Source organism: Jaculus jaculus, chromosome 12, assembly GCF_020740685.1.
Source record: "Jaculus jaculus isolate mJacJac1 chromosome 12, mJacJac1.mat.Y.cur, whole genome shotgun sequence".
NCBI classification, from domain to species: Eukaryota; Metazoa; Chordata; class Mammalia; order Rodentia; family Dipodidae; genus Jaculus; species Jaculus jaculus.
In genome coordinates, this window is record NC_059113.1 from 1121843 (window position 1) to 1137387 (window position 15545).

The following is a 15545-nucleotide window of genomic DNA, read 5'->3' on the forward strand; positions in this document are numbered from 1 at the left end:
TGCCCTACCAGGCTGGAGGGATGCCTTAGCACTTAAGGCATTTGTCTGCAAAGCAAAAGGACCCAGGTTCAATTCCCCAGGACCCATGTTAGCCAGATGCACAAGGAGGCGCATGTGTCTGGAGTTCGTTTGCAGTGGCTGGAGGCCCTGGCACACCCATTAGCTCTCTCTCTCTATCTGCCTCTTTCTCTCTGTCTGTTACTCTCAAATAAGGAAAAATAAACAAAAAAATAAAAAAAAATCTTATTTTTATTGAACGAGGCAGTTGAGTGGACACCAAAATGCAAATCTTTGTGAAGACCCTGATGTGCAAGACCAGCACCCTTGAGGTTGAACCCAGTGATACCATCATTATGTCAAGGCCAAGATCCAAGACAAGGAAGGCATCCCACCAGACTAGCAGTGGCTGATATTTCCTGGCAAACGGCTGGAGGATGGCGGCACTCTCTCTGATTACATCCACAGAGTCCACCCTGCACCCTGTTGTGCCTGCATGGTGGCATCATTGAGTCCTCCCTGCGCCAGCTTGTCCAGAAGTACAGCTGCCACAAGATGATCAGCCACAAGCGCTGTGCTCATCTCCACCCCCTGCTGTGAACTGCCATAAGAAGTGTGGCCACACCAACAACCTTCGCCCCAAGAAGGTCAAGTAAAGCCATGGCCTTGAGACCCTAATAAAGTCCCCATACATTGACTGCATCAGGGAAAACATTCTTTTTTTTTTTTTGACAATTATATATATGTATATAATATATTTTTTGTCACATCCATCACCACCTCCTTGCATTGTACACATAGAAATCTGGTTGAAATCCCACTTCCCAACTAGTATCTCTTTTACTTTGATATTTTGTGTGTGTATGTGTAAGCATGTATGCATGAGTATGTGTGTCCGCTGAGTTTAATTAGGGTTGCTTTCATGAGAACTGGTGGAAGATTATTTACCAGAGCATGGGCACGTTACCAGTTGCTACACCACTGCAGATGTCTCCCTTTCTTTTTGCTTTTTTTTTTTTGTTGTTGTTGTTGTTTTTATTTATTTATTTGAGAGTGACAGACAGAGAGAGAAAGGCTTATAGAGAAAGAATAGGTGTGCCAGGGTCTCCAGCCACTGCAAACAAACTCCAGATGTGTGCACCACCTTGTGCATCTGGCTAACGTGGGTCCTGGGGAATTGAGTCATGAACTGGGGTCCTTAGGCTTCACAGGCAAGTGCTTAACCACTAAGCCATCTCTCCAGCCCATCTCTCTGCCTTTTTATTCAAATTGCTACTCTCTATCCTCATTAATTTACTTTCTTGTTTGTTGTGTTCAATGTTATATTTCTTTATCAGTATACATCACACCACCTGATCTGAATGTGCTGCCCACTAAACCCAGGTGTTGCTAATGTGATATTATTAAGAGATAGAGCTCTGAAGAAGTGTGCAGGGCATGAAGGGCTCACCTTCACTGGTGGGTCTAGGACCCTTGTAAAAGGCTTCAGGAGGGCTCTGTGGCTTTGCTCTTCTGCCTTCCACAGGAGGGTGTGGCAGGCAGACCCTTGCCTGACATAGTATACTGGCAGTTTCTAGAATAGTGAGAAAAAAATTTATTCTTTGTAAGTTACCCATTCTCAGACGAAAAAAAAATTGTTTTATTTATTTATTTGAGGGAGAGAGATCAAGAGAAAGAAGGAGAGAGAAAGAGAGAGAGAGAGAGAGAGAGAGAGAGAATAGGCACACCAGGGCCTCCAGCCACTGCAAACGAACTCCAGCTGTGTGTGCCCCTTTGTGCTTACATGTGTTGCATCTGGCTTACATGGGTCCTGGGGGATTGAACCTGGGTCTTTTGGCTTTGTAGGCAAGCGCCTTAACTGCTAAGCCATTTCTACAGCCCTCAGATGTTTTGTTGTCATAGTACATACCAAGGATTAGTAAAAGAAGTAGTATTTTTTTGGGTCTCACCTAGGTTCCTAGCCTTTTCTTCTCAATGTGTATTTTGAAAAAAAAAAAAAAGTAAAGATAAATACAATGGATTCAGAAAATTTTTGAATAAGATTTAAAAAAATATTTATTTTACTTTATTTATTGGCAATATCTCCAGCTCCAAGGTTTTTTAATATGTAAAAAAAACAACAACAACAAAAAAAAAAAAAAAAAAAACTGAGGAAGACTAAAATAGCAAAAAAAAAAAATTCCATACATTTGCACAGAGACAGTGAGAGTTAGGAAAGAAAACAATTGGTTATCTTGGTACATTTTAGAAGTGATGGTATTTGGGAAAGTGCAAGAATCAAAAGTATATATAGTTAAATATTGGCCTTGTGAAATTCCCACCCTGTTACTCTGTGATAGTGGCTTCCACCGACAGTGATTCTCCTTCTCAGCATTTGCACTCAAAGTACAAGGGGAAATGAAAGGAGGGGGCAGAATCTACCTCCTCCAAAGACCCCTTTGAAACAAGCCTATCCTTTATTACCAACAGCAAGGAGAAACACTTTAACTGAAGCTGAGTGAACTATTTCCAAAGTTGGGAAACTGAAAGGTACCAGCAAGTTACATCTTTGAATTCCTGGCACCATCTAGTGGCCCATGAATCCTGACTGCCAGGCCAGTTTCGTATTGGAAGGGTGATTCGTGTATTTCTCAGCCTGCTTCTGAAACTTGGAGTGAGCTTGTACAAATGACACGTCCTACAGACCCTGGTCCTATAGGCTTGACGTGAGGCTTGAGCAGTACCTTGCTCAATGAGCTATCTCCCAAGCCCCTGGGTTTAGCTTTATAACTAGAAATCAAACAATGTGCTGATCACCCACTCCTGTCTTCTGTTACTAATACTCTGGTAGATATTCTAAAATCCTTATTCTCATTCCTTGCAAATGTTTTAAGCTAGGACATTTGAAATTGTTATAGGGTTAGTAAATCAGGGGATCGTGCACATAGTTCTGACAGGACCTGATCCCAGCAGGCTTCTAGGACACAGCTGGAGAGACGGAAAAAGACAGACTTTGTTCCAGAGGTAAGCGAGTGCCTGAACCAGCACCTTTTCAAGAGGATGAAACTGATTTTCTTTTTCTTTTTTTTTAAATTTCTTTTCTTTCTTTTTTGTTTTTGTTTTTCTTTTTTTAAAATTTATATATATATTTTAAATTTATTTATTTATTTATTTATTTATTTGAGAGCGACAGACACAGAGAGAAAGACAGACAGAGGGAGAGAGAGAGAATGGGCGCGCCAGGGCTTCCAGTCTCTGCAAATGAACTCCAGACGTGTGCGCCCCCCTGTGCATCTGGCTAACGTGGGACCTGGGGAACCGGGCCTCGAACCAGGGTCATTAGGCTTCACAGGCAAGCGCTTAACCGCTAAGTCATCTTTCCAGCCCCATTAAATTTATATATATATATTATAAGTTTTCTATTCAGCAAATACAGGCAGTTTGGTACCATTATTAGGCTCATCCATGACCTACGCCCTCCCTATTGGCCCCTCCTTGTTGAGGTATATGGGTCGTGCATTGTGGAGTTAACCCACAGTTATTGGTATGATAAATGTCTCTGCATATCTTGACCCAACATGTGGCTCTGACACTCTTTCCGCCCCCTCTTCCGCAAAATTTCCCTGAGCCATGTTGGGTTCATTTTTGGTCTTTCAGTGATGAGGTGTTGGGGGCCTCTGAGGCTCTTGATATCTGATTTGGTAGGAGTTGATTTTTCTCTATGTTGGTCTCCTTCCCCCTTGTGCTGGTATCTGGTTCATCAGGAAAACAGCACACTTGCTTGTTTCACCAATTTTCCTTAGTTTCAGCCAGGGCCCTTTTGAGGTATGATGGGGTGGCTCTCTCCTTAGGATCTGCATCTATCTTTCCCTGGGATTTGCAGTGCAGCTAGGTGGTTGCCATCTTGGCTGGAAGTCCCTGATTTTCTTTTTAAAAAGATCCCTGACTTAGTTCTAGTCATTGCTAAAACAGCTGTTCTGGTTTGCCTTGTAGAACTTTTTTAAAGTTTTATTTTATTTTTTACTGTTTGGTTTGTTGAGGTAGGAGCATGCTGTAGCCTATGCTGACCTAGAAGTCACTATGTAGTCTTGGGCTGGCCTCAAACTCATGATGATCCTCCTACCTCTGCCTCCTGAGTAAGGATTAAAGGTGTATACCACCATACCTACCTAAGGTTTATTATGACAAAGAATTACATACATTTCCTCATTGTGGGAATCACTTGACACTAGCAATTTAAGGAAGGAAGGGAGGGGTTATTTTGGTTCACCATTTAGTGGTGGGGAAGGCCTGACAGCAAGTGTGGCCCTCCCTACCTGTGGCACCAGGAGCGAGGAAGCTCATCTCAGTGTGTCCATTCATAGAGCAGAGAGAGGGGAATGTTGGTGCTTGGCTCATTTTCTCCTTCCCTCTGTTTATTTAGTCCAGGAGTCCAACCTGTGGGCTGGTGCCACTCACATCCAGGGAAGGTTTTCCCTCTGCAGTTAGTCTCTCTGGAAACCCTCAGACTTGGAATTGCCTAAATTGACAGGATTATTCAATGTGATGTCTTGGTACCTGGAAGCATTGTGGAATGATCAAATTAAGCTGATTAACATTACCAAAGAGCTGCTTTTCCTAGTTCACATCTCTCCCAAAAAGCTTTTGAGCATTGATTTCAGTGTTTTCTCTCTCTCTCTCTTTTTTTTTTTTTTTTTTTTTTGCGTGGGTGGGGGGTTTTGAGATAGGCTTTCACTCTAGCCCAGGATGACCGAAATTCACTATGTAGTCTCAGGGTAGCCTTGAACTCACAGCGAACCTCCTACCTCTGTCACCCGAGTGCTGGGATTAAAGGCGTGCACTACCATGCCTGGCTTTTATTTATTTATTTGAAAGTGACAGACAAAGAAAGAGGGAGAGAGAGAGAGAGGGAGAGAGAGAGAGAGAGAGAGGGAGAGAGAATGGGCATGCCAGGGCCTCCAGCCACTGCAAATGAACTCCAGACATGTGCGCCCCTTTGTGCATCTGGCTAACATGGGTCCTGGGAATCAAGCCTTGAATCAGGGTCCTTAGGCTTCACAGGCAAGCATTTAACTGCGAAGCCCTCTCTCCAGCTCGTGTTTGCTCTTTTGATTAAAGTTTTTGTGGTCTAATGCTGAGGGTCCACATACAAGTATTTTCCTCAGAACTGTTGTTTGCTTAGATGTTTCAGAGACAAAATTAATTTTAGATAACAGATTATGACCATGTGTAAAGCCAAGGATGGAGCTCAAAATCAAAACACAGGACAGAAGAAAGTGCAGGAAGGATGGACGTGTGGTCTAGGGATTCTGGGAAGCCGGTAGAAGTAAGTATAGCTGGAGCAGCCTGGGGCGGAGAGCGGGGAGGAGGCTGACAAACAGGGGTGAAATGCAGGCTATGGTCTAAGTGCTGTTGGAAAGACTTGCTTTGGAATTATGATTTGTGCTTTTTTTTCTTTGGTTCGGCTCATTGCAAAGTGGGACAAGAAAAACCAAACGGTTCTCATTGGCTTTCCAGGGTGTTTGCAAAAGGTTGTTCAGGAAAGAATTATGCTTGCAATATTTATTTTTTCAGTGCTACTCTATTGCAGGGTGATTGTAATTTTCTTGGGTTTCAGCCACTTTACAAACCATATTTAGGGGGCTAGATGTGCAACACTTCAGTGGAAACCAGAAACAGAATGGAACACAGCAACACACAACACAGCCCATTAGTATTGCAGGACTGCGGGATTGCTTTTTTTGGACAAATACACCCCAAAATCATGCTCCACTGAGAAGCAGCTACCAACCAATAGAAGACACTCTCTGAAAGATACCTTCACAGGTAACTGAAAATTGGAAACTGAACACTGACAGTACTGAAGCCAATATTATCTAGACAGCACCCCATCCCCAAACATACAAACGAAAAAAACTGACTAGGTATTAGAGCACTTGCTTACTTGGTTAGTATATGTGAGTGTCTGGATTCCATCCCTATACTGAAAAACAAAACAAACAAAAGACATCAGTGAGATTCCATATCCATCTACACAGAAAGAGAGGACATGCACTATATTACAGCATTAACAGTAACATTTATGTGCTCACTGGCTTTTGGATAATTTGGGGGGAAGGGTTCTTGGGTGAAAAATGCAGGAACATTAAAAAACTGTCTCCATATTCAGATCCTTGCTTAGTGGGTAGTCTGGCATGTCCATACAGAACCATGAAGGACATAGAGAAGGGTCAAAATGAAATAGAAAAGTAATATATGAGAGCAAAATATGGAAACAGAATTACTTAACTGAGAGAGGCAGGGAGGGGAATAATTTCAAGCTTATCTCTGGTGCTTTTCAAATTGATCCCAATTGCCACAGTCTAATAGTATTGCTCCCTCCAGATGGAGATGGTTTGTATAATGTACAGCTGCGACTCCTGCATCACCTTTCACCGAAGCAGCATAGTAAAGGAGACAACAGGTTATACTATCTCATTTCAACTATTATTTCCTTAAAAGTATAGCATACTTTAAGATGTTTCCTTAAAAAGAGACATTATTAAATATTGTGGTACATCTCTCCTACTGCGTGAAACCAAACTGGTCACAGATACAAGATGGAGTTGGTCTATTGGGATAATATGAACTGCACCCAAATTGAAGGGCAATCAAACGGATTATACTAATTCAAAATAAGACTCCAGCCACTGATTCACAATTCCACTGTACAGAATCACTGGAGTTTGAGCTAGCCAAGGAAAGAATGAGGCATTTGTAAGTGAAGAAGGGAAGGTGGAGCCATTCAGGTCACTTGCCTGGAGGACAAATGCATTTATAACAGGACAGCAGCTGCATGTCCTCTTTCATTGTTTTAAGAAAATAAGGTTCAGAGGCCAGGGAGATGGTTCAGTGGTCAAAGGTGCATGCTTGAAAAGCTTGCCAGTCCGAATTCAATTCCCAAGCCATCCACATAAGCTGGACACAATCTGGTGCTCTTTTGCAGAGGTAAGATGCCCTGGTATTTCCACTCACATAAATAAATAATTTTTTAAAAATGTGATTCAGAGGAGGAAAGACTGGTGTTAGTCCCTCTTGAGTTTGCATTACATCTACCTTGAATGGGTGTCTTCTGTGCAGCAGACTAGTTTAAATTCATCTCCTTTTCCATTGGTTTACGTTTATGTATGTAAGAGAAGAGAAAGATAGAAGAGTGACAGAGAAAATGGGTTTGCCAGGGCTTCCAATCACTGCAAATGAACTCCAGACACATGTGCCTCTTTGTGCATCTGGGTTTACATGGGCACTGGGGAATCAAACTGGGTTGCAAGGCTTTGCACGCAAGTGCCTTAATTGCTGAACCATCTCAATAGCCCACATCTCTTTTTTCTATTAGATTCCAGATGCCTGGTGTCTGCTTTACATCTTGGCTCTACCACTCATTCTCTCACCCATGCTTTTCTCTAGTCTTTTCTTTATATTGAAATATGTAGAACTACTTTGGAGGTAGGTGTGTATGTGTACATGCAAGCACATGCACAGAAGCCATGGTCACTTGAGCAAGTAGGTTTGGAAAATTTGTGGGTTAAGTCAGGGCAGGACTGTAGGGTTCCCTTGGGCTCTTCTCACTCCCCCAGTGCTTCCTTAAATGGCTCTGCAGAGCTAGGTTAGAAAACCTGGGCCTGCACTGAGAAATCAAACTGGAGCTGAAGGGCAAACCTCCTCCCTGTGGACCAGATGACTGAAAGCTGGATAAAGCTATGCTGCCTGCAGCCCTATGGGAGAGAGGAGTTGTTAATGGTGGCAAACAGCACTTGCAAGCCTTAAAATTGGCCAGCCAGGCCAAATGTGCCAACTGGTGCAATAGTGGCATGTCTGCTATAGGGGAAATCAATGGTTCTCTAATTGGACTGGAAGCCTGCTCCATGGGAGGGAATACATGCCTGGTACTGAAAACCTAGTCAAAAGCCTATGATGTAGCCAGGCATGGTGGAGCATGCCTTTAATCTCTGGAGGCAGAGGAAGGTGGATTGCTGTGAGTTCAAGGCCACCCTGAGACCACATAATGAATTCCAGGTCAGGTCAGTCTGGGCTAGAAAGAGAGACCCTACCTTGAAAAACAAAACAAAAAACAAAACAAAACAAAAACCCAAAAAACAAAACAAAACAATAAAAAAGCCTAGTGGAGAAAGTCATGACCCTAAGGGAGTAACGGCTGATGTTGTCTGCCTAAATGCATATCTTATGCTCACCAAACTGCCCTGTAGGCACTTTTCTTAATGTTCATACCCATATTCTTATGCTTCTCTCACTTTTGGTTAGAGAAGCTTCTTTTTTCAGAAAGAAAAAAGTGGTGGTAACCACTGGGCTGATTCAAATGACACCATAGTGCTTATAAGAAATAATAGTGGAGTGTTCAGCATGGAGCCATCTCTTATACCTTTCAAAGCTCAGGGTCCATTGTGGAAGAGGTGGCAGAAAGAATGTAAGAGCCAAAGGAGGAGTAGGACTCCTTACAATGCAATCTTCCAGACACAAAATGGCCTGAATACCCATGACCTTATAATGCCTGGTCCTATCTACAAAAGACCCTCATAATAGAGTAAAATATGATGACATCAAAATAAAAGAGAGACCAATTGAGAGGAGGAGGGGATATGATGAAGGATGGATTTGTGAGAGGGGAAGTGGAGGTGGGGAGGGAATTATCATGGTTTATTGTCTACAATTATAGAAGCTGTCAATAAAAAGGTAAAAAACAAAAAAGAAAATAAAAAAATCCCTGGGCCTGAGCCTGTGCTTCCAGAATCAGGTGAGGGTGGCCTAGAGTAGCCTGAGGATAACTTAAGAGGACGACACTGCATTTTTGCATATGGCATTTTCAGCTGGTTTCTTAAGAAGGGTATCATGATCATCTAGTTGCTAGGCTCCCAGGCTCAGTTGTTATCTAGGAAAAGATGAAATGTACCAGCATAATTAGGGAAACCTTTTCCCTGCTTGAAATTGTCTTGCTGGTATTGGTTTTGGAAAAATAAAAAATGCTTGGAGTGGTCATGAATTGCACATACTGCTGCTGAGATGTGGCATGAGGCAGGGCATGATGACCCTGTAGGCTGGCAAAGCCATTGGAAGAGGTACCATGGTTTACATGGAGATCTGGAGATGTTTTTGATATACCAGGACCATGCAAGGGCTACCCTGGAGGCTGTTGGATAGGGATGGAAGTCTTCCCTGGCTATTCAGCCTAGCTGGTGGGGCAGAATTAGAAAATCCAGAGACTGTCAGTCACTGCTTATATTGGACTTGACTGCAGAAATTTGATGTTTGCTTGATGGTTGTTGAGTTTGCATTCTTCCTATCTCTCCCTGTTATACCTTATAGCAGTTGAAAATGTTTACTCTGTGCCTTTATATGTTGAAAGTTGTTTGATTTTACAGGACTCACAGCTAAGAGACAATCTTAAATCTCAGATGAGACTTGGGACTTTGGAACTATCTTAAGTTGGTAAGACTGTGGGATCTTTGAAATTGGACTGCATACAATTTACAATGTGAGATGGTTATGAACCTATTGGGGACCAGGGGTGGGATGTGGTAGTTTGAATAGATGGCCCCCAATATATTCAGTGTTTTATTATTTTGTACTTTGGATCTGTAGCCACCTGGCTGGAGGAGGTGTCAGTGGGTGGATCTTAGGGTCCAGCCCTAAGGTGTGATGGTGGATGTGCAATTAATTCCAGTCTAAAAATATGCAAAGTGCCTGGAATTCCTGAAATGTGCTTGTTTTGTGGTATGGCTTTTGGGATTTGGCTTGTTTGCTCTCTCTGCTTCCGCCTGTGAAAGCAGGCCAGCTTCTTCTGCCATTGTGGAACTTCTCCTGGATCTGTAAGCTTCAATAAATGTCCCTTCTTCCATAACTGCCTGGTTTGGAAGTTCATCTCAGTGAACCTGAAGCTGTCTACTACAGTGAGCATCTCTCAGAGCTCCCATCCTAATTTTCTTTTCACTTTTCCATAAAGATGCAATGCAGACCTCTGACTGAGGCACATACCACTTTGAGGATCTGGGAGAAAAGAGGGAGCTAGTGTCTGCCTTCAAAGTGGTGTCTTCACTGTACTTGATTCAGAGGAGATTCAAGTCCTTCTGAACCTTGATGTCAGCCTCCAAGTTTCTAGTCTAGTGGAGCACCTTAGCCACTCACCTTCCAAGGGCATGAATGAGGGAGAATTGTCACATCCTTTGTCAGAAGCGCTTCTGCTGCCATGTTGCTCTTCCTCTCTGAACACAGGCATGAAAGGGCTGTAGAATTGCCCTCTGGCAAGGGGGAATCGGATTGTTTTGCTGTGTCAGAGATGTGAGTGGCTTCCAGTGGATGACCCTCCTGTCACCCGCCAGCATGGCTGGCTCACACGGCCTTCAGAGCTTGCAGTAGCTTTGAGGGATTCAAGGCACCACAAACCTCTGATGTGAAAACCTTCCTGACCTTTCCTGGGATTCACTCAAAAGCTGCACCCAGGACCTCTATTCTCTGGTCTTTGAAGTAATATATCTTCATTAGGACTTAGAGGTTTAAAAACTTATTTATTTGTAAGAAGGAAGCAATTTGTCTTGAACACAGTGGATTTGATCTTCAGAGAGAGTTGAACAGGTAGTTCTTTTTCCAGCACAAGCTAAAGATGACGAATGAAATGCCCAGGGTGGAGAAAGGCTCTTCACAACAGGGAGGGTTATCTGTGGAAGGATTTGAAATTGATGTGCACATAGTTACCTGGCTAAGTAGCAATGCTTAGCTCTGACTGCTGACTTTTCACAGCAGGTCTTTCTCTCTCTCTCTTACACACACACACACACACACACCCCTTAACATTGTATCTTGAGAACCTGAAAGGATTAGGATCTATAATATCAAAGGAATATATCTTGCAAATTAAAAATGCCCCGAGTCTTCATGAAAAGTCTAAACTCTCCTTGTATGCCTTGTAAACTCTAGAAAGACAGAAATGTCTGTCCTCTACAGGTCTGCTATTCAGTGAGGGCACACACAGTCATTTGACTTTTCCCTTCTGTGGCTTTTTTAAAATTTAGAATCTTTTGGGGGGCATACACGAGCAAAGGAAGCTGGTAATGATATGTAGCTGGTAAGGTTTCCTAAGTGAAGTCCTATTTATTTACAGAAATAGGTTTGCTTGGCATCATAATAAGGAACTTGTGGCATTCTACTCTTTGGATTCACCACAGAGGTTTACGTTTGCTGTGTTTTTGTTTACATCACATTCTGCAGCTCTGACAAGGAGCCATTAGAGGCCAGTCTTTCATCAACCAAAAAGAAACCACGTGTGTAGCACTGATGTCGTTCAGTGAGAGAAAACACTATTGACTTCAGAATGTTCTGCTTTATGGCCCGACTTACTGGCTATCTTAATAAGGGTCTGTGTTTGTGCTCCATACCTTTCTGTGTTTGGCATGTGTTAGCTATTACTCAGTCCTTTAAGAGTACTTTGGAATAGGTGCAGCTCCCCCAACTCTTGTGAGGATACTAAGGCACAGAGAATATCATTAATTTGCCCAAGACCTTCTTGTTAGGAGCCGGTATAACTGTAACCCAATGCATCAAAAAGATTGTGGAGCTCTTGTGACAGGCTCTGTCACTGCTACCATGACAAAGGACATGCAGAATGGCCCATATTCCTATGCCTGGAAACATACTGAAGAACAGAGTTAACTGGGTGAACCATGGGGGATCCACTGGTAAGACTGTATATTAAGCCCGTGTAATTTCAGGAAGGATAAGTATGCTCTATGGTGAGTTACACTAGAGTCATTTAAAAATCACTGAAGATTAAAAACCATAGATGATTTGGGAGTTGGATACAATGAATTTCAAACAGCTTCTTTGTCCCTGAAAGATCTAAGAAAGACAGAGAAAATGACAGGAATTGGTTCTAGAATCTATGGATTTTTTTTTCCCCCTTCTCAGCCACAGATGACCTGAGTAAAGGAATTCACCAGACTTGGATAGTCCACCTAATGCTTGGCTTAAGGGAGAAACCATTGCCACAGAGTTGGGCTCCCAGCCCACCTGGACTGGACCGACATTATTGGATGTCTCTAGAGGTAGACCTGAACCACTACTCAGAGCTTGAGCTCCTCTTAGTTGTGGGCCAGATGGCTATAGTCTGGAAGCATCTACAGAGGCAGCTTCCTTTCAAGGCTTGGCTTTATATGAATCCCCCAAACAATATATGAATAAAAAGGGAGGAATTCCAAACCAAGAAGAATTGAACATCTACCCTCTTAGCAAAATAGGAGCTCAAAATGTAAGTAAACTATTGTAGCCCTATTTCAGGCACAGAGTTTCTGATCACAGCTAATCTTGTTCCATGAGAAAGACATGTATGTTTACTCTTTGTTTTAGTGTGGGTGGATTGGTGTGTGTGTGTGTGTGTGTGTGTGTGTGTGTGTGTGTGTGTGTGAGAGAGAGAGAGAGAGAGAGAGAGAGAGAGAGAGAGAAAGAGAGAGAGAGAGAGAGAGATTGAGATCTTCATTATGTCCTTCTGGTGCTAAAGGTCTTGTAGAGCGGTAGGCATCCTTGAGGGGCTAGATGGTCCAATATATTCTGTTTAACATGTCCACTTGAATTCATAAACATTTTAAAGGAGGGTTCACTGATGGGGTTTGGAAGTGTCATCCAGCAGAGTTTTGCTCTGGGGCTGGAATCATAGTTCACTGTAGTTTATTGTGGGAAGGAGGACAAGGGCAGATGATAAAGGAAAATCCATTGAAACATGCAATTCCAACCACTGGTTCTGGGGTTTGACATGGTAAAATCTATGTTAGATGTGTTCAAAATTGCCAAGGAACAAGTTCAGATATTCTTAACATAAAACAAGGTCTCTCTGTAAAAAGTACAATTGACAGAAAAGCCAGAGCCTGCTATTAATCTTCCTTATGGAGCAAAGAGCTGATTTTCCTTTGATACACTGGCAATTTTCTATGGACTAGGGCAAGGTTGTACACTTGAAAATAATAGGCTGCTTTCCCACAGGCTATGTGTTGGGAGCCACGATTTATAAAACTATAGGGATTGACTTTATTTCATTATCAGCTTTATATAAAGAGGTTTGTCTATCAGAATCATCATAATGGAAGGTAGGATGGGAATGGCGCCCACTGTTCCTTCATCTGTTTACCTGGTGCAGCCCTGGTGGCTGGCGAGGCTCAGTCGCTGCTTGGTCTTCTCCTTCTTTCCTAGTATTGCTCTCTGCTTGGAGATGTTTGCTGGCTCAGGCTGTTGCCTTGGTTTCAGTTTTATTGTTGCTCATTCGAGGAGCTCACATGTTCCTAGCTTACCAAACTTCATGTCTCTCTTGGCCATGGACCTTAATGAGCAAGTAGCCTCAGTGTGCTTATGTCTAAAAGTAATACCTTAAAAAAATAAAAAAATATACAGATGAGAAATAGGAATCAAAAGACAAAGGGAAGGACATATAAATTGAACTGTAATTCTGTAGCTCAGCCTTCTCACTGTTTCTGTAAGTATCATTTCAGCATGTAAGTGTCAAGATTGACTCATTACAACACAGACTACTTCAGAATCTGCCTTTCCTCCTTAACATTATCAAACATGTTTCAGTGCTATCACAGTGCCTTGTCTACTTGACTTGAATTATCAATATTGTTGGCAATATTATTTCTAGACTTTCAGTATTATGAACAATACTAATGATTATCCTTTAGGTCACATCACTGGCAAAGTCATCATTATTTCCACAGGATAATTTCTAGAAGAAGGATCTTATGCTTTTAGAAAGATTATCAAATGGCTTTGCACAATGTGTGCCCTGATTTATTTTCTCATCAACAAGGTGGCATTTTGGTTTGTTTTTTCTGGATGTGATTTTTAAAACAGTCTCTTAGATGTTCTGTTGGTTCCTTCTATGTTTTGTCTTAGGGAAACAGAATAAAACAATAACTGAGCAAATCAGGCTGTGCAGTTGGTATTTGGGGTGGGGAGGGAGATTCAAGGTCTGTTCAACAAAGCCTAGGCCATGGGGGTAGGAACTGCAGAAGGGCCTGGGGCAAGCCTGGCTTCAAGGTGCCTGAAACCTTCGAAAATGAAAATGTTTGTTCTTTGCTTTAGTGTAGGTGTGTGTGTGTGTGTGTGTGTATGGCATGTATGTGTACGGTGTGTGTGTGGCACGTATGAGTGTTCATTATATCTGTGCTTTAAGGGGCTCATGAAGCAGGCAGGCATCCTTGTGGGACAAATGGTCCATTATGCTAGCCTCTTATCTCAAATGAAAAGAGTAAAAGAAGGAAAGAGACAAGATTTTTTTCTTCACAATTAAACTATCAGTAAGCTTGTGTTAGAGCGATCTGAAAATTGACTCTTATTTCTGATGTTGTGATTGCTGGAATCTGGGATACAAATGGCTTATAAACTGTTCCAACTTAGTTTCTGTGCCTTCTTGAGGAATGGGGGAGGGACTTGCAAGCATAAACAGTACTGAAAACTATTTTAAATTAAAAAAATTTTAGGGCTGGAGAGATGGCTTAGCGGTTAAGCGCTTGCTTGTGAAGCCTAAGGACCCCGGTTCGAGGCTCGGTTCCCCAGGTCCCATGTTAGCCAGATGCACAAGGGGGCGCATGCATCTGGAGTTCGTTTGCAGAGGCTGGAAGCCCTGGCGCGCCCATTCTCTCTCTCTCCCTCTATCTGTCTTTCTCTCTGTGTCTGTCGCTCTCAAATAAATAAATAAATAAATAAATAAAAATTAAAAAAAAAAAGCACCCCCCCCAAAAATTAAAAAAAAATTTTTTTTAAAGCAATTAAAGCTGGTAATAGTAGCCTATGTCGGCCTGTGGTCCCAGCTACTCAGGGTAGGTCATATGAGGCCAGGCTGGGTGACATAATGAGACCTCTCTCATCAACAAAATGAGAGTATTTTCTATGTCTGAATGTGTCCATCCAGAGTTTTGTATTACGTTTCAGTTGCTGATGTTGCAGTGTTATGACATAGGAGCTTCAGCTGGGTGTGATGGCACATGCCTGTAACTTCAGCACTCAGTCAGGAAGATTGCCAGCTTGAGACAGCTTGGTCTGTCTAGTGAGTTGGAGGCCTGGTTACATGGTGAGATCCTGACTAACAAACAAACAAACAAACAAACAAAAGAATAGGAAAAGGGGAAACTGGGCGTGGTGGTGCACGCCTTTAATCCCAGCACTCAGGAAGCAGAGGTAGGTGGAGCACCGTGAGTTCGAGGCCACCCTGAGACTACATAGTGAATTCCAGGTCAGCCTGGGCCAGAGTGAAACCCTACCTCAAAAAACAAAAACAAACAAACAAAGAACAGGAAAGGGGGGAAAATAGGCAAAAAAAAAAAAAAAAAATGGGCATGGTGGTGCATACCTTTAATTCTAGCATTGGAGAGGCTGACGTAGGAGGATTGCTGTGAGTTCGAGGCCAGCCTGAGACTACATAATGAGTCCCAGGTTATTTTGGGCTACAGCAAGACCCTACCTCAAAAAACAAGACAAAACAAACAACAACAACAACAACAACAAAAAACCAGGCAAAAGCAGAGGTAGGGAAG

At 42.5% G+C, this 15545-nt stretch overlaps 1 pseudogene; it reads left to right on the forward strand.

Moving 5' to 3' along the window:
* The first annotated feature begins 281 nt into the window (after window positions 1–281).
* On the forward strand, window positions 282–653 carry LOC101601187 (annotated as a pseudogene).
* The last annotated feature ends 14892 nt before the right edge of the window (window positions 654–15545 follow it).